Genomic DNA, 21549 nt, shown 5'->3' on the forward strand with positions numbered 1-21549 from the left:
CTGGCGGCCATTTTGAAGCCAGGCAGTGCGCTTTTGCCATAGGCCTGCATTGTCTGTCTTCCCTTTCTTGTTGTTGTGGGCCTGGTCATGTGGCTGGTGGCCATTTTGAAGCCAGGCAGTGTGCTGTTGCCATAAGCCTGCACGCTTGTGGCCTAGTCTGCCAACAGGCCTTTCATCCAGTAGGCTCAGAGGTAGTCCTGAGTGCCTTAAAAAACTGTGTCTGTGTGTTCTGTTGAATTTAAACATCATTGAGGGTATGGATGGAATTGGATTGAATTGCAAAATGTGTTTTTTTGGGGGTATTTCACTTTTTTGGTGTGTGTTAAATTAATGCCTTTGTTGTGTGTGGTGTGTTTGTTGCGTAACTTACACACCTTGTTCAGCCCTGTGGATTTTGCATTTTTTATTGAATTAAAGCTGTGTTGTTTCGCATGCCTTCTTTGCCTGGCTATTATAGGCCTGTTTCATTTCATTGTTTTCCAGGCCTCCTGCTTGTTGCTTGTAACTGTGAGTGTTCATGTGGCTGGTGGCCATTTTGTGGTGGTAGTTTAGTAGTGTGCTGCTTCTGCCATATATGCCTGCATGTCTTTCATATGTTCCTCTTGGCTTACTGTTTCCATCCATCCCCTTTGCCAGCTGCAGTTCCCTGAATGACGTGATGAGCAAATAATTTAATGCCAAACAGGTTCCACTTCCATTACATTTGTATTTTTGCTCTTGTTCTTCTTCTTTCCTATCCTTCCTGAGTGTACACAGTATACCATGAAAGTCCTTGTTGTCAAAGTCTCACAAATGGCTACACTGTTATGTGTTTTTTATAACTTAAATAAAAGTTAATAAAATGTAATAATATAACACTAACAAGTGTGACCACCACACACTAAGTTATATATTATATTTGTTTGTTTGTACTAGTAGTAATTAAACCACAACAACAAATGCAACATTTCACTGATGTTCTTCTCCTGACTTCTTTGCTTTAAGGTGCACAAAAAGACAGAGGAGGAGGTGTCATCATCACCTGTTGTACTGCCAGACAGAAGTCTTGCTGCACGTCACGTCCATGTGTGACCACAGACATCTCTGCAACTTGTGCACCTGCGTCCTGCTGACATTGGAAGGAAGAAGAAGATGCCCCAAAGAAAGGTACCAGGTCCTCCAGTACCAAGAAAGATGCCAGTGAGAACAAGGACAGAAGAAGTAAGTGGCACTGCCACTTACCTAGACTGGTGTGCCGGCCAATATGTTTTTTGGGAAACAAAAAACTTACGCCTGCATCAGCGGTGTCCGGGGACCAAGCTGGGAGGAGCACCTCCTCATCAGCGGGCACACCCCACCAACCTAGGCCCAAGCCCATGAGTGTCGCAGAGGTAGCCAGTCTATTAACGAGCAGTGATGTTGAAACGTCATTATCTCAAAGTAGTACCCAATCAACGCAGGTAGAAACTCAGCAGATAAGTAGGCAACAACAGCCGCAACAATAACCGCAACAGTAGCCCACAACAGTAGTTGTTCCTCCTGAAGTAGGGACAGTTCAGGAAATCGAGCTTCCTGTAGACGAAGAGGAACAAGCCACTCTTGCAGAAGATCCATTGTTTTCCAGATACCCAGCAAGGAAAAGGGGGGTTAGTCCATCAACTTCTTCTTCAAGTCCCGCTTTTGATGATCTAGATGCCACTTGGAAGCCACCAGCTCATTCTGAGAGTGATGCACAAGACAAGGCTAGTGAAAAGGAAGGTTCCAGAAAGCCTTAGAGTTATGGCGGTAGATGTAGAAGAGGGGGATGATGATGACGAGCCAGTCATCATGAACATCACTCAGAGGAGATGGAGACCAACATTCTTACCCTATCCAAAATCGCTGTGAGGGATGTGGTACGGATACCACCAAGACATTTAACACCACCTCCAGCTTCCATATTTGCATTTGCTAAGGCCCGGCAGGGACCTACATCCAGCTCAACCACCACCTCAGTAGGTAGTGGTACTGTAAGTGCAGGGAGTCAAATTCCACGCCCACCCTCCAGTTCATCTGGCATTGAAAGTGGCACCTCCAGCAGCGCCAGAAAGTTCACCTCCCCAGTTTGGGACTACTTTTCGGTTAGCCGTAAGGGGGAGAACATTGCTATATGCTCAATTTGTTGACACGCTGTTAGGCGGGGTAAGCTTGGTACAAACTATGGTACCAGAGGCCAAACAAGTCTTCTAAAAAAACACCACATGATTCAGTGGGAGGCTCACCTACTTCGCGGATAAAAAAGTAAAACTGAACCCATTGCTGTTGGTGGGGATGAAGAAGTGGAAGAAGATATGATCGCGGTGGAAACGTGAACAAGAGGGAGACATTTGTAGCCCTGTCCCCAGCAGTGTAGTGGTACCGCCCACATCCTCAGCAACATCTCAGTGGCACCATAGTAAGAAGAGGCAGACTCAGAGTCAGACTGAGACACCAAGGCAACCGAGTACTGCAATGAAAAAAAGTGCGTTGTTGAGCCTAACTGGGTTCAAGAAGACAGCTGCACCGCAAAGGAAAATAATCCAGCCTACCATTAACAGCATGCTTAGGTCGGAGGGGCAGTATGAAAGCAACCACCCAACGGTACATTTGTACAATGCGAAGCTGACTAAAATGTTAGCGCTGGACCTTCTCCCTTTTTCTTTTGTGGAAGGGGTGGGTTTCCTTGAATTTATGTCAGCCATCTGCCCTAAATGGAAGGTTCCCAGCTGGTCTTATTTCACCAGAGTTGCTGTTCCAGCACTACATCACGATGTGCTGGAATTGCTTGGACAAGCTTTGCAGCAGAGTGCTGTTCACAATATCCACCTGTCAACAGACATGTTGACCAGTTGCCAAGCCACTGATTACATGTGCATCACTGCACACTGGATCTCTTTTATGGGGGTTAGAGAAAAGATATCTGAAGCAGGTGCTGTTGACACTGCTGAGATTTTTAATGCTACTCGGAAACATGCAACTGTAGCCATGTTCACCATGGAGAAATCTCATACTGCTGAAAACATTTTGGAAGAGTTTAACAGCAAGGTCTTTGAATGCCTGCGCCCAAGAGGGCTTAACATTGGTTTTGTTGCCACGGATAATGGCAGTAATGTACTTAAGGCCATGGAGGATGGTGCCTATTTCAGGGTCCCCTGTTTGGCACATTGCATTAACATTATTGTTCAAGACTTTCTGAAAAAAGAAGCCATAGTCTGCAACTTACTGACCACCTGCCGAAGAATATGCACACATTTCAGCCATTCTTTTAAAGCCCGGAAGCAGCTGAGGATCATTCAACATGAATATAGAATGCCAGTCAAAGCACTCATCCAGGAGGTGGCAACACGTTGGAACTCAACTTATTACATGCTTTACCCTCTGTTTGAGCAGTACAGACCAATCAATGAATATGTCGTGCAAAGAGGGGATGCTACTGTGAAAGGCATGACCCTTCAGAGGGACCAATGGTGCCTAGTTAAATGCCTGACAGAGATGCGTCTTCATTTCAAGGTCTTCACATGTGAAGTCGGCAAAGAGGACTGTACTATGGGCCAAGCTATCCCATTGTTGCACATGCTAGAGCAACAGCTGAAGGTGTCTGAAGAGTACATAGGATTGGAGGAAAAAAATGAAGCACATGAGTTGGTGGAGAGCTTATCCCGTTGCTTAGCTGAAAATACAAGAGTGCAAACTAAGATTGTGTCAGAAAAACATTACATTTGTGCCACAATTCTGGATCCACGGTACTAATCGGTACTGAACAGTAAGACATTAATTCCTTTTTCAGAACTGCAGATTGCCCGGTACAAAACTTGGATAGCTGAGGCAGCCAGTGACTTTGAAAATGAATGACTGGCAATTAAAGGCCCACTACTCAAACCCACAAGTACTGCAGTAGAGCATCCGGCGTCAAGTTCCACTTCAGAGCCTGAGGGCAGTGCGTTTGGCTCAGAGCGGTCACCAACACTATCGAAAACAGCAAGAACCGGATCATCAGCCCCAGTAAAATTGGCACAGGATTGGTATTTACAGCAAGGGCTTGCTAGGTCCAGTGCTGCTGCAAAGACAAAATAGGCCAAACAAAGTGTAGCACCCCTGAACATTGAGCGGATGGTCCAGACCTATCTGGGTGACCCAACAGAGGTCTACATTGATCAAAATCCATTGCGGTATTGGTATGGGAAAAAGGACCAATGGCCAGTGCTCAGCAGGCTGGCGATAAACTATCTGGCTTGCCCTGTCGCAAGTGTCTCTTCTGAATGTGTTTTCAGTGCTGCTGGTGCCATTGTAACAGTGAAAAGGATCAGTCTCTCGCCCAAAAATGTGGACAGGTTAACCATGATCAAAATGACTCAGCACTTTATACCAGTGAATGACACAATACATAAATCAACGCAGGAAGATCAGGACAGCGACTTAGGTGAAGGAAGTAGTGTGTTAGATGATAACCTAGTTCTGGTTGAACCCCCAGAGTTTGAGGACGAGCTATACTTCCCTGACAACGAAGCTTGAACTTCTTACTTTCTTTCTTCCTTCCTTATTTACTTTTATTTGTGTGAGTCTGTCTTTCTGGTTCGAAACTTCGAATCATAATAAATCCATCACCACCGTCTTCTTGTCTTTTTATAGCCATATTGGAGTTGCAGCTGTCTGCATTTAACTGAAGTCCTCTCTTCCGAGTCCTGCTCCTCCATCCTCCTGACTCACCCTAAATCCATTTCCCGCAAGCCAGATGATGATTGGACGTAGGATAATTGAAGAAAGAAGAAAATGTTGCCTCGTTGAGTCCCTCCAAAAGAAGTGGAACATGATGACTACTATAGCTATCTTCCTTTCTGAGCAGAGAGAGAGTTCCCCTTAATTTAAGATGAGAAGGAACAGGTAATGAATGATGGCATGCGTTGGACGCTGACTGAGTGATTTGTGTTGTTGTTGTTTGTTGTGCATGAAGTACATTCATTGTGTACTATTATTTAATCTACACACTTAAAGTAACTCAAGGCAATGTTTCCTTTCTTTTTTTTTAATACAAAATTGTACTTCTACTGCAGGCCGATTCATTGCATTTTGAATATGGAATGTGGACTCACTCTGTATACTGCACACTGAGTTGGACAATACCATGATGATGACCACAGTGACATAATATCTTCACAGTCACTCAGTAGGATCGGAGATTATTGATGGAATAATTCAGGGTGTTTCATGAGTGGCATAAAAGGTAAACAAGTCAACTACAACCACAGCAGACCTACATGTCTGTGTAGTGGTGGAGTCGAGTGTAGCGGTATGATTGACAGCGGTGCATTGATTTAGTCACTTAGGGCCATATGTATCAACACATTTTTCCATAGACACAGAATGGGTAAAACCCTTTGATACATCTGGCCCTTAATCTGTAAAATGCTATGTTGCTATATATGTGCTTTGTCTGCCTCTGTCAAAATGTAAGCTAAATGGAGGATGGGTCATGGGTGCCGTGGGACTGCTCTGTCCTGTTGTTGTAGGTTAATGCTGGAAACAGAGTAAACATGATGTATCCATGCCGCCTCTGAAAGTGTTCTTGTTGCACTTCACCGTAAATTATGCATTTTTTTCTCCTTGATTTTTCAATATCCCTTTTGTTTTTCCATCTACAATTACAGGCCGGCCCTTACCCTGTGCTATACTGGGAAAAACAACTCACACTTACCTTACCAATCCGCATCCGCCAGGCAGGTAGTGGCGTCACCCAAGATTGATGGACGGAGCGTCTATGGAAGGGAGGACCAAGAGGAATGCAAAGATGCAACTCCCCAATTTGACCAGGATAACATACAGTAACAGTATCAACATTCATCATCTTTTAAATAATTTGATTCATTTTTTATCTTCAATCATTACGACTGCTTGTTGTTATTATGTTTGCTCTCTGCTTATAATTCATCCCTACAGCTATTGTTTTATTTTCTTTTCTATCTTTAAAAGTAAGCCCGGTACAACAGAACAGAAACTGTATGTAATCTGGGTCTCTCTGAGGGCAGATGGGAAAGGCAAATTGCATAATATACTGCTGCCCTGTGCTGTCTAGTAGTAGTTAGTAAGTACTACTTATCATTAACCATCAAGTTATCATCATCATGCATGCATTTCCTTTTTCTCCCTTAACAGATTTATGGATATGGTCATCTGCCAAGATTGTGTTTTGTTGTTTGTCCATGGGTCCCCAAACCCCCCTTCCCAACCATTCATCAAACCCTAACCCTCTTCCCCGGGCTGTGAGATTGATCAAACGCTTGCTGGGGCGGATGTGGCAAAAGCAACACTAATTCAATTTCAAGGCAGGGCGACAATCTTCTTCTGCTTGCCCACCCATGATCAGTATATTTGCAAGGTATTTTTTTTCTCCAAAGGAACCTAATCCATCCTCATTAATTGCAGGCATCGATTGGATTTGTCATCGTCCTACACAGCACTAAAGGATACGCTTGTGTCAAGTGTAGACCTAGTCGAGTGACTCGACACAACTACAGTTTGTAACTTGTACTAGGCTATCCCCACCACCATTATGTTTTATTTTACTTTAGCATTGCTAATCAGCATTATTATTATTGTTTGGCAGTCTTCTTGTGTACTGTACTTCGTTCTACTACTCCTCCCACAGTCTCTCTCAGGCGACTGTCTCAATGACTTTTTTTTGCAAATGCTACTGCCAGTGTCCACTTCTACCACCACAACCATAGCATGTTGCAAAACCAAACCATTCATCACCATGCAGCCATCGCTGTGCCTAAGTCAAACATCAAGCACAGGTAAGAGAAGAAGTTTGGGGAAGGCATAATTAAAAATGGAAATTAATTCATTAATTCACACACCCCTTGAGTCCAGTTGCAGAATGCATAGACTAGGAGGAGAGACTGGCAGTACTAGTAGGACAAGTCACTCAGTGAGGGGTAACGCATGTATCTGTTTGTGTCTTACAAAATCAGCTGATTGTTTAAATTGAACACTGGCTGTGGCCCTGCAGCAGCAAGGAAACAGTGTGACGTAAAACAGTAACCCCCCCAAAACATTAACAACATTGTATGTTAAGTATAAATATAATTTAATTCCCTAACAAAAATAAACTATGTAAAAAATCCCACAACAACACCTGACCCACCCCTCTCCTTAACCCCAACCAATGTCCGAAACGAAAAAGTCCAACCAATTGTCCATGTCCATAAACCCCAACGCCCAATTCCCAGTTGAAGTCAGATAGAAGAGGCCATTGGTTACTCAACAATCCCGCCACTAATGCTATTGCTAATTAGGCCTGTGCTGTAAATTCCGTTCCGTTCAAGGAATTTGGGTAATTTCACATTCTGCGAAGAACGCGGAATTGCCCAAAATTCTGTGTTCCACGCCTTTGCGGAATTTTTTGCTTGTTCGCGTACTCAAAATGCGTGTTCGTGAGATATTTCTCCCCGAGCACGCAAACAGTGATCGCGAACAGGAAAAAAGCACTGCGAACAAGCAATTCTGCATGTTTGTGAAATTTCTACGTGTTCGCGGAGATTTTGTACCGTTTCGCAGAGTTTTGCGTAGCGCAACTACGCAAATTCCACCCGCCCTTATTGTTAATCCTAAGTAAAGGGTGTCTTCTTCAACTGTTCACAATAGCTTCTTACTAAGTCTCAACAGTACAGTATACACCCTTGCAGCAAGTGTAATGTCAATAAGTAAGGAATATAACTTACCACCGCCTGCCACTGCTGCTGGCTCACCCCCTGCAGCTCCTCCTGCAACTGCCACATCTCCTGCTCCCTCAGTGGCCGTGTCGCCATCGCCGCTGGCCCCGGCACTGGTGGTCGGTAGTACGCCTAGAAAAAACATTACACATTTTTAGATGCATTATACACATCCCCCTATTTATTTTTTCACTAGCAAGATTGAAAAAAAATGTAATACATACATATACAACATACATCATCAGTATAAATCGGGTACTAGAGTAGACACTAGTAGTGTTATATGGTCCCTAGGGTCCTTCTGGTCTTTGCTAAGTTAGCCTGAGCCATGCAACCATTTTAGCTTTGTGTCTTTTCTTTTTGCGCACGTTACCTCACAGCTTGTTGTGTAAGACGCCTTTGAGCCCACATGAGCTCATACTGCTACTGTCTGAGCGCTGCGTACAAGGTCAAAAAACAAGCCACTTTGTTATGGAGTTCTGGTGGTCAGTCCGTATTGCTTAGCCATAAAATGCTTCACTTTTTGGCACGACTGAGAAATGCGTGCAATATGCTAACGCACACCATTTTTCTCATAGCAGACGGAAGATTCCCTTCTACAAACCAGAGCTGTCCACAGCATATGATGTAAGCAGTACTTTGAGGTTCTTCTAAGGTGAGGGGTCCCTCAGAATTCGCTCAGAGGTCTTCATTTATAATTTTATATAAACTATATTCCTACCAAGAGGAGGGTGGTTCTTCCACCACTGTTCAGTTATCACGATTGCCCCTTTTGTCTTCTATGGACTTGCAGTTGTAACAATGTTTATTGTTTTAATCTTATGCATTTTGCTGTTGGTGCTGGCTCGTATACTGCATTATAGAACAATGTACAGAGCTTGTTAGTTGAAAATAAACCTTTTGAACTTACATAGACTCTGTTGTATTTTGTGTGGACTTACACGAGTGAGTGTGCGAAAGGGTGTGCATTGCTTTTGCTTACACGACTCTGAGAGGTCGGGAGTGCTATGTTCTGGGTTGTCTAATCACCTGGGGGTTCGGGGAGCTAATGAGGCACTATAGCTAGTCGGTCAGAGTATTGTGGGTGAGGTGTGAGGAAGGTCTTATCACCAACGTCCTATTTTATTGTGCATAGTTCTGTATGTGCAGAATCCCTACAACAGTAGTAGCATGTCCTATCCTATCAAAAATAGTAAAATATCTGGTTGGGCATTTTGTTGGTGGGAATTGTCGAAAAGCCTCAAGATTAAGAAGACTAGAGGAGGACAACCCAAAGGACTGGACTCAGTGGCTGTAGCTATTGGTGAATCTGAGTTTTATTTAAAACCTTTTAAATAAAGAGTGGCCAACTGGGCAAGCTTAGCTACAGACAGACTAGTAGTAGTAGTACAGAGTGTCATACCAGAGGCAGTTAGAGGCAGGGATAACAAGAATTTAGAAACAGATAGTGTAAAAAATAGAATTAGGAAATCGAAATAATAGTTCGGAAAAAATAAGGTGCAGTAAAAGTTAGGGAAGTATAATTATTAAAATTAACAACAGGAGGACTTACTGGGGCCAGCAGAAGAGCCCTCGGCAGAGGAACGGTCCTGGACATCAGCTGCTCCCGCCGACTGCAACGACCCCGTCTTCTTGCCCCTGGGTGCTGATCATAAAAGATGTAAGAAAGAGAGAGACAAACATGGATGATTAGTGTGAAACAAATAAAATATTTTTAAAAACGCTCAAAAAAACATTTATGGAAACAACAATTGCAATAAAATTGACCTATCTATTCTGGTCGACTAGTATTGCGGGATTCGTGGACAGTCTAGTTATTATTTATTAACACTAATCCAGTATTCCATTCTGACTCCAGAATACTAACTAAGCCTAAGTACCACCTGACCTAGCCCACCTATTCCAGACGGGCCAATTGTTCACTAAGTCAGCATTTCCATTTATTTTAGTCCTCAAAAATGCACCGAAGGAGGACACATGCATACATGTTTGCATACACCAAATTGTTGGTTGGTTGCTGCTGATGTTCTGCTAGTGATAAGCCTATTACCACTCACTAAACAAACTACATAATGTTCTACTAAGGACTGGGGTAAGCAGCAATCAGCAGCACGTGACGTGACAGAGGATGCGTCACGCAGACCACTAAAAGATTACCTACTTATAAGTAACTAAACCTATCAATCCACCACTATCTCTTCTTAGTGGCAGGAGGACAAAGGAAGGACTAGAGGCTCTCTAGCATTACCTAACTTAAGTTCCCTAAAGTAAACTTACATAATCATGCCACGCATGCGCAGAGTTGCAAACAAGTAAGATTAGTAGCGCCGAGCACCTGTGTCGTAACAATCACAGAATATTTTAAACATAATTTACCTGTAATGCAAGCAGCAGCATTCTTGCTGTTCGGGAAAAAAATATATTCGCAATATATAACACAGAGCGGAAGAACACAAAGTAGTAATATTAAACAGCTACTTACCAAGCCCCGGGACCTCAACTCCTAGCAGGTCCTGCTCCCGGTCCAGGATATCGGACCTCCGGTGCGTCAGCTTGGTATAAGTGCACCGGACACCAGAGCAGTGAAACACTGCCCGGCGCACCTTTCCCCACCGCTGGCGACGATCCTGGAGCCCGTATCCGGACCCAGACCTGCCGCCAGGGTTAAAGGGAGGTGGCGCTGGACAAAAAAAACAAACAAGTGTGGCCACCTCCGCCTCACTGAATAAGGCCTGCTGCTGCACCCCTTGTGGGCGCCTGCCCTTTCCCTTGCCCTCTCCCTTGGCCATGGTTCTGGGACTCAGGGGGGGCGGAAAAGAAAAGGGAGAAATTAGAAAAGTAAGTAATAGAAAGCAAGTTATAGAAAAAGAGTGAAAAAGTAGTAGAAAAAGTCACAAAAAGTAGAAAAAAATCCAAAATATAGAATCAGGAAAATAGAGAGATAGATAATAAACAAAAAAGATTTTTAAAAAGTGTACAGAAACAAAGGATTGCAGCAAAGAGAGAGGGAGGATAGAAAAAAAGGCCCAGAACCATAGAAATAGAGTGAAAAACAAGATGGCCATGCCCATTAGCGACCGCATGGGCAAGTTAGTGAGATATTTCCCCGCATGCTCGCTGAGATTTTTGACTGTTTCGTGGAACTTTGCGGAACGCGACTACGCAAATTTCGCCCACCCCTCGTCTAGAGGAAGATGGTGTAGGATTGCATCTGGTGAAAAGGGCCTCACAGCCTTATATGGAGATGACAGCTTTAATGATATTTAATGTTTGCCTGAACATAACAGCTAGGCCACCTTCTCTTTTGCCTATATGATTTGGCGTAATAGTTTGATAGCCTTAAGGAACGGCTTCATGCAGAACTGGAGCCATATCATCTCCCAATCATAATTCAGTTATGAAGAGAATACCAGGTTTGTAGAAGAGTGATCAGTATTTTCTGGGCTTGTAGCAGGTGTGTCCTTAGTGTTGGTACTGGCTGTATTAGGATAGCAATTGTATAGCTGTTCTGTACCAGGTTCCTCATCCAGCAGGCCAATAAGGCATTTTGATGCGTCTGCATGTGTAGGTATTGGAGACTGTGATTGAGAGTGAGTTGATGAGTATGTGGTTTTTGTAGTGTAACCTAGTTGTGCAGTAGACATGGAGAAGCAAAGTTGTGAGGAGTGGCATGTAGCTTACTTTGGGTCTGTTTAGGGCAGAAGGTATATGAGGTATGGGTGGTGGTGCAGCATGTGGGTCTTGTAGTAAGGTTCTAAATTGTCCAATGGATGAGATGTGGTTAAAATAGAGTTGCTGTATATGTGTTAGTTATGGGGGAGGAGAGAACATTAGAGTTTGCTCATGGTGTATCACTTGTGTAGTCTGGAAGGTAGGTGTATGTTTGTAGTTTGTGATGGAAAGTATTATGAGGGATTGTATGTAAGAGATTTTGTAGTGCCGGTGTGTGTGTTATGTTTTGTTTTTGAGGAGGAGTGAAAGGAGGTGTTGATGCATTTGTTTTCTGAGAAGGATTTGTATGTAAAGCATTGTTAATGAGTGGAAGTTGTAGGGTAAAGGGGGTGGTGATGTGTTTGTGAGTAGAGTGTATGTTGTGTGTAAGAGGCGATGACCTAGAGTTAAGAGTGTTTGTGTTAGATTTAATTGCTGCAAGTGGTAATTTGTGTGGTACAGTGGAATGTAAGTGTTGTGTGGTTGTGTAATTGTGGTAGAATGAAGAGGATGGTTTTAGTGGCTGAAAAGATGGAAAGCTGAGTATGGGGTTGTTAGTTACAAAAATTGGTCTGTTAGGAGTCATTAGAGCAGGGAGTGTGTGTCTGGACGGGATATAGTTAAGTATGGTGTGGAATTTGGTTGTGTTAGTGATGAGTGGATTGGTTAGTGGTATAGGATAGAGCTGTGTATTGTTTATAAGTGATGGTGCACTTGTGTGGTAGCTGGGATAGAAGGGCGTATAGGTTTGGTTTCTGGGGTTATGTAGTGGGTGCAGAGACATTGAACTTTATCTAGGGTTAGTTTGTAGTAAATGAGTAGAGTACATGTGCTGTGAGTGTGTTAATCTGGTTGTGGGTGCTGGTGTATGTAAAATTGGGTAGCATTTCTGGCCCTACTGCTGACTAGTCTCGAACAGGCTCAAACAGGCAATTGCCCTTGTCATCTCCACCCTTAACCTCGAACCCAGGCTGAGACGCCCTAAACCCTAAGCTTTAACAGTCCTAGTAATCAGGTGACCCGTTCAACCAATAGAAACCCTAGCCCTTATAGTCTGTGATCATTTAGGGAGCTGCTGCCCCAAAAAAGAGGTGCTTTGTTAACTTGCATCTCTGCATCTACCTGCTACTCAGTGCTTGGCTTGGCCATGACCCCAGAATTTGCACTTTTAAAACTTCTCCAGGATCTAAGTGGTAGGTCTGCAGTCAAGTTTGCAATGTTCACTCTAGTGAGTGGCACAATGGGTGTTCAAACCCAATAGTGACATACCTTGAGTCCCCCACTTGCTCCTGAGGTCCTCCTGGCCTCTTAGGTTTTCTCAAAATGCGAGGCTACATCCTTAGGTAGAACCACTGGAATTATACGTCAGGGGAGAGCCAAATTATGCCGCAGGGTTGAGTAAATTATGTGACAAGAAAGGGTCAATTAAGCAGCACAAGGCGCCGCACATTTTGTTTTACAGTATTACATCATTATTTTGTCATTCTGACACCTGTTACCACTGTCTGAGCATTGGCTGCACCTCATTGGTTCCAGTTTAACTCTCAAATATAGCAATAAGCAACAGAAAGGTGACCGGTTAAATCTTTCCTGAGGACATTACAGTGTGCAGCAACACATGTTGCTGCACTGTTTGAATCTTTTAAAACATTTGAGCTAGAAATATTTTTGTTTGTTAAAATATGCAGATTATGCAGCAGATGATGGGTTATGTGTCAAATTATGCGAAAAACTATGTGGCCGCACAATCGCATAATTCTAATGGCCCTGGTCTTAAGTGATAGACACCTTCCTTCCACTCTTACTTCTGCCATCTCATCTCATAGAAATGTTTTTTAGTAATCACTCACCCGTCGTTCCTAGAAGTCTAAGCCTTTCCTGTCATAATAATTGTGACCACACCCACCTTAGTTTGTCCCATAAGTACAGACATTGAATTGCCCACTAAACTCAGGCAAGTGAGTCCTCAGGGGTTGTTTGATGCAGGGTGGAGCCAATGTAAGAGTTACCCCAATGCAGGGTTTGTGCTAGTCATGGGCGAAAAAGGGCTGTCTCAAATAAATCAGCAGAAACATGTACATTTCAGAGCTTTTTCACCTCCTACTCTATCAATGTGCTATTAAAATGTTATGTGTTCAGTTGATACCCAACATGCATATGTTATTTTCATGTTATAAGTATTATGTCTCCATAATCAACAAAAACGCAACAATAATTCCTGATGCATACTGAACGTTTAATGAAACAGTCACTGCACACAACATTATTTGGATTTTGCAGGTGGTATTTTAACAACAATTATTTATGACACACTTAACAGTCCTGATGTCCAGGTGGTAGAAGAGGAGAATGTCCCAAACCTTAATGAGATTGTTCATGATTGAAGAAGTGCAGGTCAGTGAGAGTGTCTATCCATGGCACACTTAGTAACTTGGCTTGGTTCTATCGAGCTCAAAGGACAAAGTAAGCTACAAAGGAAGGACAAAGGAAGGACTAGAGGCTCTCTAGCATTACCTAACTTAAGTTCCCTAAAGTAAACTTACATAATCATGCCACGCGTGCGCAAAGTTGCAAACAAGTAAGATTAGTAGCGCCGAGCACCTGTGTCGTAACAATCACAGAATATTTTAAACATAATTTACCTGTAATGCAAGCAGCAGCATTCTTGCTGTTCGGGAAAAAAATATATTCGCAATATATAACACAGAGCGGAAGAACACAAAGTAGTAATATTAAACAGCTACTTACCAAGCCCCGGGACCTCAACTCCTAGCAGGTCCTGCTCCCGGTCCAGGATATCGGACCTCCGGTGCGTCAGCTTGGTATAAGTGCGCCGGACACCAGAGCAGTGAAACACTGCCCGGCGCACCTTTCCCCACCACTGGCGACGATCCTGGAGCCCGTATCCGGACCCAGACCTGCCGCCAGGGTTAAGGGGAGGTGGCGCTGGACAAAAAAAACAAACAAGTGTGGCCACCTCCGCCTCACTGAATAAGGCCTGCTGCTGCACCCCTTGTGGGCGCCTGCCCTTTCCCTTGCCCTCTCCCTTGGCCATGGTTCTGGGACTCAGGGGGGGCGGAAAAGAAAAGGGAGAAATTAGAAAAGTAAGTAATAGAAAGCAAGTTATAGAAAAAGAGTGAAAAAGTAGTAGAAAAAGTCACAAAAAGTAGAAAAAAATCCAAAATATAGAATCAGGAAAATAGAGAGATAGATAATAAACAAAAAAGATTTTTAAAAAGTGTACAGAAACAAAGGATTGCAGCAAAGAGAGAGGGAGGATAGAAAAACAGGCCCAGAACCATAGAAATAGAGTGAAAAACAAGATGGCCATGCCCATTAGCGACCGCATGGGCAAGTTAGTGAGATATTTCCCCGCATGCTCGCTGAGATTTTTGACTGTTTCGTGGAACTTAGCGGAACGCGACTACGCAAATTTCGCCCACCCCTCGTCTAGAGGAAGATGGTGTAGGATTGCATCTGGTGAAAAGGGCCTCACAGCCTTATATGGAGATGACAGCTTTAATGATATTTAATGTTTGCCTGAACATAACAGCTAGGCCACCTTCTCTTTTGCCTACATGATTTGGCGTAATAGTTTGATAGCCTTAAGGAACGGCTTCATGCAGAACTGGAGCCATATCATCTCCCAATCATAATTCAGTTATGAAGAGAATACCAGGTTTGTAGAAGAGTGTTCAGTATTTTCTGGGCTTGTAGCAGGTGTGTCCTTAGTGTTGGTACTGGCTGTATTAGGATAGCAATTGTATAGCTGTTCTGTACCAGGTTCCTCATCCAGCAGGCTAATAAGGCATTTTGATGCGTCTGCATGTGTAGGTATTGGAGACTGTGATTGAGAGTGAGTTGATGAGTATGTGGTTTTTGTAGTGTAACCTAGTTGTGCAGTAGACATGGAGAAGCAAAGTTGTGAGGAGTGGCATGTAGCTTACTTTGGGTCTGTTTAGGGCAGAAGGTATATGAGGTATGGGTGGTGGTGCAGCATGTGGGTCTTGTAGTAAGGTTCTAAATTGTCCAATGGATGAGATGTGGTTAAAATAGAGTTGCTGTATATGTGTTAGTTATGGGGGAGGAGAGAAAGCTTGACATTAGAGTTTGCTCATGGTGTATCACTTGTGTAGTCTGGAAGGTAGGTGTATGTTTGTAGTTTGTGATGGAAAGTATTATGAGGGATTGTATGTAAGAGATTTTGTAGTGCCGGTGTGTGTGTTATGTTTTGTTTTTGAGGAGGAGTGAAAGGAGGTGTTGATGCATTTGTTTTCTGAGAAGGATTTGTATGTAAAGCATTGTTAATGAGTGGAAGTTGTAGGGTAAAGGGGGTGGTGATGTGTTTGTGAGTAGAGTGTATGTTGTGTGTAAGAGGCGATGACCTAGAGTTAAGAGTGTTTGTGTTAGATTTAATTGCTGCAAGTGGTAATTTGTGTGGTACAGTGGAATGTAAGTGTTGTGTGGTTGTGTAATTGTGGTAGAATGAAGAGGATGGTTTTAGTGGCTGAAAAGATGGAAAGCTGAGTATGGGGTTGTTAGTTACAAAAATTGGTCTGTTAGGAGTCATTAGAGCAGGGAGTGTGTGTCTGGACGGGATATAGTTAAGTATGGTGTGGAATTTGGTTGTGTTAGTGATGAGTGGATTGGTTAGTGGTATAGGATAGAGCTGTGTATTGTTTATAAGTGATGGTGCACTTGTGTGGTAGCTGGGATAGAAGGGCAAATAGGTTTGGTTTCTGGGGTTATGTAGTGGGTGCAGAGACATTGAACTTTATCTAGGGTTAGTTTGTAGTAAATGAGTAGAGTACATGTGCTGTGAGTGTGTTAATCTGGTTGTGGGTGCTGGTGTATGTAAAATTGGGTAGCATTTCTGGCCCTACTGCTGACTAGTCTCGAACAGGCTCAAACAGGCAATTGCCCTTGTCATCTTCACCCTTAACCTCGAACCCAGGCTGAGACGCCCTAAACCCTAAGCTTTAACAGTCCTAGTAATCAGGTGACCCGTTCAACCAATAGAAACCCTAGCCCTTATAGTCTGTGATCATTTAGGGAGCTGCTGCCCCAAAAAAGAGGTGCTTTGTTAACTTGCATCTCTGCATCTACCTGCTACTCAGTGCTTGGCTTGGCCATGACCCCAGAATTTGCACTTTTAAAACTTCTCCAGGATCTAAGTGGTAGGTCTGCAGTCAAGTTTGCAATGTTCACTCTAGTGAGTGGCACAATGGGTGTTCAAACCCAATAGTGACATACCTTGAGTCCCCCACTTGCTCCTGAGGTCCTCCTGGCCTCTTAGGTTTTCTCAAAATGCGAGGCTACATCCTTAGGTAGAACCACTGGAATTATACGTCAGGGGAGAGCCAAATTATGCCGCAGGGTTGAGTAAATTATGTGACAAGAAAGGGTCAATTAAGCAGCACAAGGCGCCGCACATTTTGTTTTACAGTATTACATCATTATTTTGTCATTCTGACACCTGTTACCACTGTCTGAGCATTGGCTGCACCTCATTGGTTCCAGTTTAACTCTCAAATATAGCAATAAGCAACAGAAAGGTGACCGGTTAAATCTTTCCTGAGGACATTACAGTGTGCAGCAACACATGTTGCTGCACTGTTTGAATCTTTTAAAACATTTGAGCTAGAAATATTTTTGTTTGTTAAAATATGCAGATTATGCAGCAGATGATGGGTTATGTGTCAAATTATGCGAAAAACTATGTGGCCGCACAATCGCATAATTCTAATGGCCCTGGTCTTAGGTGATAGACACCTTCCTTCCACTCTTACTTCTGCCATCTCATCTCATAGAAATGTTTTTTAGTAATCACTCACCCGTCGTTCCTAGAAGTCTAAGCCTTTCCTGTCATAATAATTGTGACCACACCCACCTTAGTTTGTCCCATAAGTACAGACATTGAATTGCCCACTAAACTCAGGCAAGTGAGTCCTCAGAGGTTGTTTGATGCAGGGTGGAGCCAATGTAAGAGTTACCCCAATGCAGGGTTTGTGCTAGTCATGGGCGAAAAAGGGCTGTCTCAAATAAATCAGCAGAAACATGTACATTTCAGAGCTTTTTCACCTCCTACTCTATCAATGTGCTATTAAAATGTTATGTGTTCAGTTGATACCCAACATGCATATGTTATTTTCATGTTATAAGTATTATGTCTCCATAATCAACAAAAACGCAACAATAATTCCTGATGCATACTGAACGTTTAATGAAACAGTCACTGCACACAACATTATTTGGATTTTGCAGGTGGTATTTTAACAACAATTATTTATGACACACTTAACAGTCCTGAAGTCCAGGTGGTAGAAGAGGAGAATGTCCCAAACCTTAATGAGATTGTTCATGATTGAAGAAGTGCAGGTCAGTGAGAGTGTCTATCCATGGCACACTTAGTAACTTGGCTTGGTTCTATCGAGCTCACATGGGGCATCGAGCTGGGTTACTTCTTAAGGTAATAGGCCTCGCATGTTTGCCACTGCTGGCCACAAAGGTGCTGGCGCCTTTTACTAAAATTTAGCTACAGACTGACAAGAATATTTAAACTACTACAAATTCATTGCACTTCCGGCTTTTATGGTTTCCCCACATGTAAATGCTGGATTGAAAACAAAGTTCCTTGTGATTAGCCTCAATTTAGGACGTGGCTTGTAGTTCCTACTCATGGTTCCCCATCGGGGTAAAAGTCAGAACTATTATTGTTCCATCTCGGTCTCAAAAAGGGAGACTTTGTGTTCCTTAAATTAACTTCTACCTCCACATAAAGACTTGTCAGAGTGAGAGACACCTCTGAACTTCTTTCTGGTACGACTCCCCCTTAAAACTCTGAGCCACGATCCAGTATTTTTAGAACCATCTTCAGTATTGACCCGGGGCTGATTCCTTTCTGCCTGTGGCTCTCTGGGTCTCTTCTAGAATGAAACTTTTCAAACCCTCATATTGCACCCTCTCCTGTCAAGACCCACTGCTCAGCTGTAGCTGCTGGTGTTAGCGGTTAGGGTTCCGGAAGCTGTGCCCTTCATGCGTCCTCTGTCCAGCCATGGCGTTGGAAAAGGTGGGCTCAATAACCCATCCCATTTTCCCACAAACTTCAAGGAAAGAGAAACAAGAATTAGATTTCAAGGTGCTAATTCCATAAATATGCTAATAGTGATAAATACACAAACTATTTCTTGAAATCAGAGACCAACCAAATCTTCTCTCTGTGCTATCATAAGCAGCAATATTCTATCTTAGTGGTATTTTACATCCAGGCAGACAACTGAAAAAGATCATGTGAAAAAATAGACAAAATACACATTGATCGATTTAGCATAAAACCCCTGGTGGTGTGTGTCCGTAAGTGCACCTATAGATGAGTGAATACCTCCAATTGCAAGAGGGTGTTCCTCATGAATGTCCTGTGACTGTGCTCCCACACTGACTACCTGTAGTTGTGCCAACCGAGACTGGGTGGGGCTGACAGTGCAACTCACAAATAGATGGAAATAATAGATAACTATTAAGCATTGCTTGAATTTGTGTTGCTTTGTAGAAATGCATAAGTCAGAACTGCCTGAGTTGGAGAAGCACCAATATGTGATCAATGGTTGAGCCCATGGCTGCAGCATTTGAAATTGTAATCTTAGGATAAGAGTTCTGAGTAAGAGCCTAACATGTGAAATCATGACAGAGGTGGATACATTAGCTCACCTTGGTCTCCAAACAATGCTTGAGGCTGTTCCACTCCAATGTGGAGTGCTACCCATGTCTGGGAGCCACCACAGCTTCTGTTCTCTTAGTATGGACAGGCGGTCTCTCTTTGCGGTTCATGAAAAGGACATTCCGTCGGTCTCATTCGCACTCAGACACCATGTCACGAGACCTCTACCTCAGCTCCCAAGAACAGAGATGAGTAATCTGTGAGATGGGGCTGGTCTGTGCTATGTTCTCTCCATTGATCTGGCTTCATATCAAAGTCTGTGAAAACCACTTCTGGCTCAAGAGAAGAACATGTGCTGTCAGTGGAGTCTGAGATCATGGAGCCAAAACTGATGCTCTTGTTGCTCCCTTCTGCGTCACTGCCTTCAGAACCAGAGGATCTCGAAGATCCACTGCTCGTCTCCACAGTCTGAACATCGCCGCCAGAAGACATGGAGTCACTGGAGGTGAGCTCAGTGCTGCTGCCTTCTGCTACATCGTTGGTGTCTTCTAAAGCACCTGCTAGGCCAAGATCCACTGTCCAAGGAAAATCAATGAAGCGTAGGACTTCCACCGCATTGCTCCTCTGAAGAGGATTGTGAGCCAGAAATTTACGGAACATATTGAGGGCTTCAACAGTGAAACGTTTCCACCGGCAAGGGACCCCGCCTGCACCTGTAGTCGCCCAGTCCACAAAGATGCTGTAGTTGATGTCTTCAAATCTTGGTGTCTCCCAAGGAAAGGTGCCAGTCAACACACAGAAGAGAAGTATACCAAAAGCCCACACATCCAGGCTGTAGTCAGCCTCCAATCAGTCAGCGTGGGGCCTGTAAACTTCCGGGGACATGTATGGGACCGTTCCCGACCTTGCAGAGACAACAGTTCCCTTCAGTCGAGTGAACCCAAAGTCAGACACTTTAATGCTGTGACATTCCTTATCATAGAGTAGCACATTCTCTGGTTTGATGTCACGGTGCACAAGCCCTTTACTCCGCATGAAGTCCAAAGTACTAGATATCTGAACTGCACAGCGCTTTACTTTCTCTTCTGGAATTCCAACCTGAAAAGCAGAAAAATAAAATATGAATAGGTACAAATTGACTAGTAAGGATTCACATGAGAAAATGCACGATATTGTAAACCATTGACATGACCCATACATACAGAGCTCTGCACACAGCATTAGACAGATACACACAACCCACTAGGAATGCATTAATTTGCCACATAACGTATAGCAGCTGTACTAGACTGGCCCAAGTGTTTACATACCTGATCCTGAATCAAGGAGAAGAGATCACCTCTAGGGGCCAGTTCCTGGGCAAATACATAGTGCTCCTTGGTCTGGAAAACAACTCCGTAGCTGGCGATAATATTGGGGTGCGAGGAGAGACAGAAAGCTATGCAATACTCCATCAAAAAGCTCCTCTGTGATGTACGGCCTTTCCTGAGAAGCTTCAGGGCCACTTTCTGGTCTGTAGAGAAAAAGCAGTCATTGGTTAAGGACATACTTTGCAAAATGCACAGGACATCCTCAACCTCAATCTGGAGATGTTGTGACCCTGTGCAATGTAATAACTTTGTTTCAATTAGTACAGAGAGGTGGTAGCACCAACAGGGCCCCCAGTGGTGAGCAGAGATGACACATGGAGGGAAGGTCGAAGAACAACCAGGTCAAGCGATTTGTTTCACAGAAGACAATAAACGCAAGACGATCATAAAGCACTGGAAAATTGGAAAACAAAGCAATTTCTATTCAGTATCAGGACGAAACAAATAAGTTTTGATGGGAAAAAAAATGGGTTGCAAAATAACATGACCTCTAGGGTATTCTACTTTGTGGACAATGTGTTTCAGTTGTTTACTGATATCCTACACAAATCATTTTAGAAAGCTGATCGAGGTACCTAGCCCCTAGTTCTGACTCTACTGTTAAGCCTTGCTTTCTCACCGGTTGTCCTGTTTTGTGCCATCAGCACACATCCGTAGCCGCCAGAGCCAAGCTCTTGCAGAACCTCAAAATAATCTTCCAGCTCAACCTCCACCAGGTTCGTTGATATTTGGGATGCGTGCCCTTCCAGGATCAGTTCAGTCTCGGTCACGTGTGGGTTCATATTCTAGTGTCCTTCCTTTAAAGCTAAAAACGCGGACAAAAGAGGGGGATACAATGAAATGTCTGTCTCGCGGCTGTCAGGTGGGTGCTGAGTTTTACTGGAAGGGGGCACTGCTAGTGCCTGTGATAAGAGTGAGCGTGCCTCGTGTTACGGTCAGTTTTAAGTGTGTCCTCGTCCTCGTGTCATTGCCGCAGTATAATTCACATGCATTCATTAGTAAGATCTGAACAGAGGGCCTAATTTACAATGAATTGGCGTAGGGCAGCGCCTTACGTCTCTGTGCTGCTCTGTCCAATGCCAATTTGAAAGGGCAGGAATGCACT

General features: G+C 43.6%; 1 pseudogene; it reads right to left on the minus strand.

The window, feature by feature from the left end:
- Positions 1–19287: 19287 nt before the first annotated feature.
- On the minus strand, positions 19288–21226 carry LOC146811640 (serine/threonine-protein kinase SBK1-like; annotated as a pseudogene).
- Positions 21227–21549: the final 323 nt, after the last annotated feature.

This window comes from Triturus cristatus, chromosome 7, assembly GCF_964204655.1.
Source record: "Triturus cristatus chromosome 7, aTriCri1.1, whole genome shotgun sequence".
Classification (NCBI taxonomy): domain Eukaryota; kingdom Metazoa; phylum Chordata; class Amphibia; order Caudata; family Salamandridae; genus Triturus; species Triturus cristatus.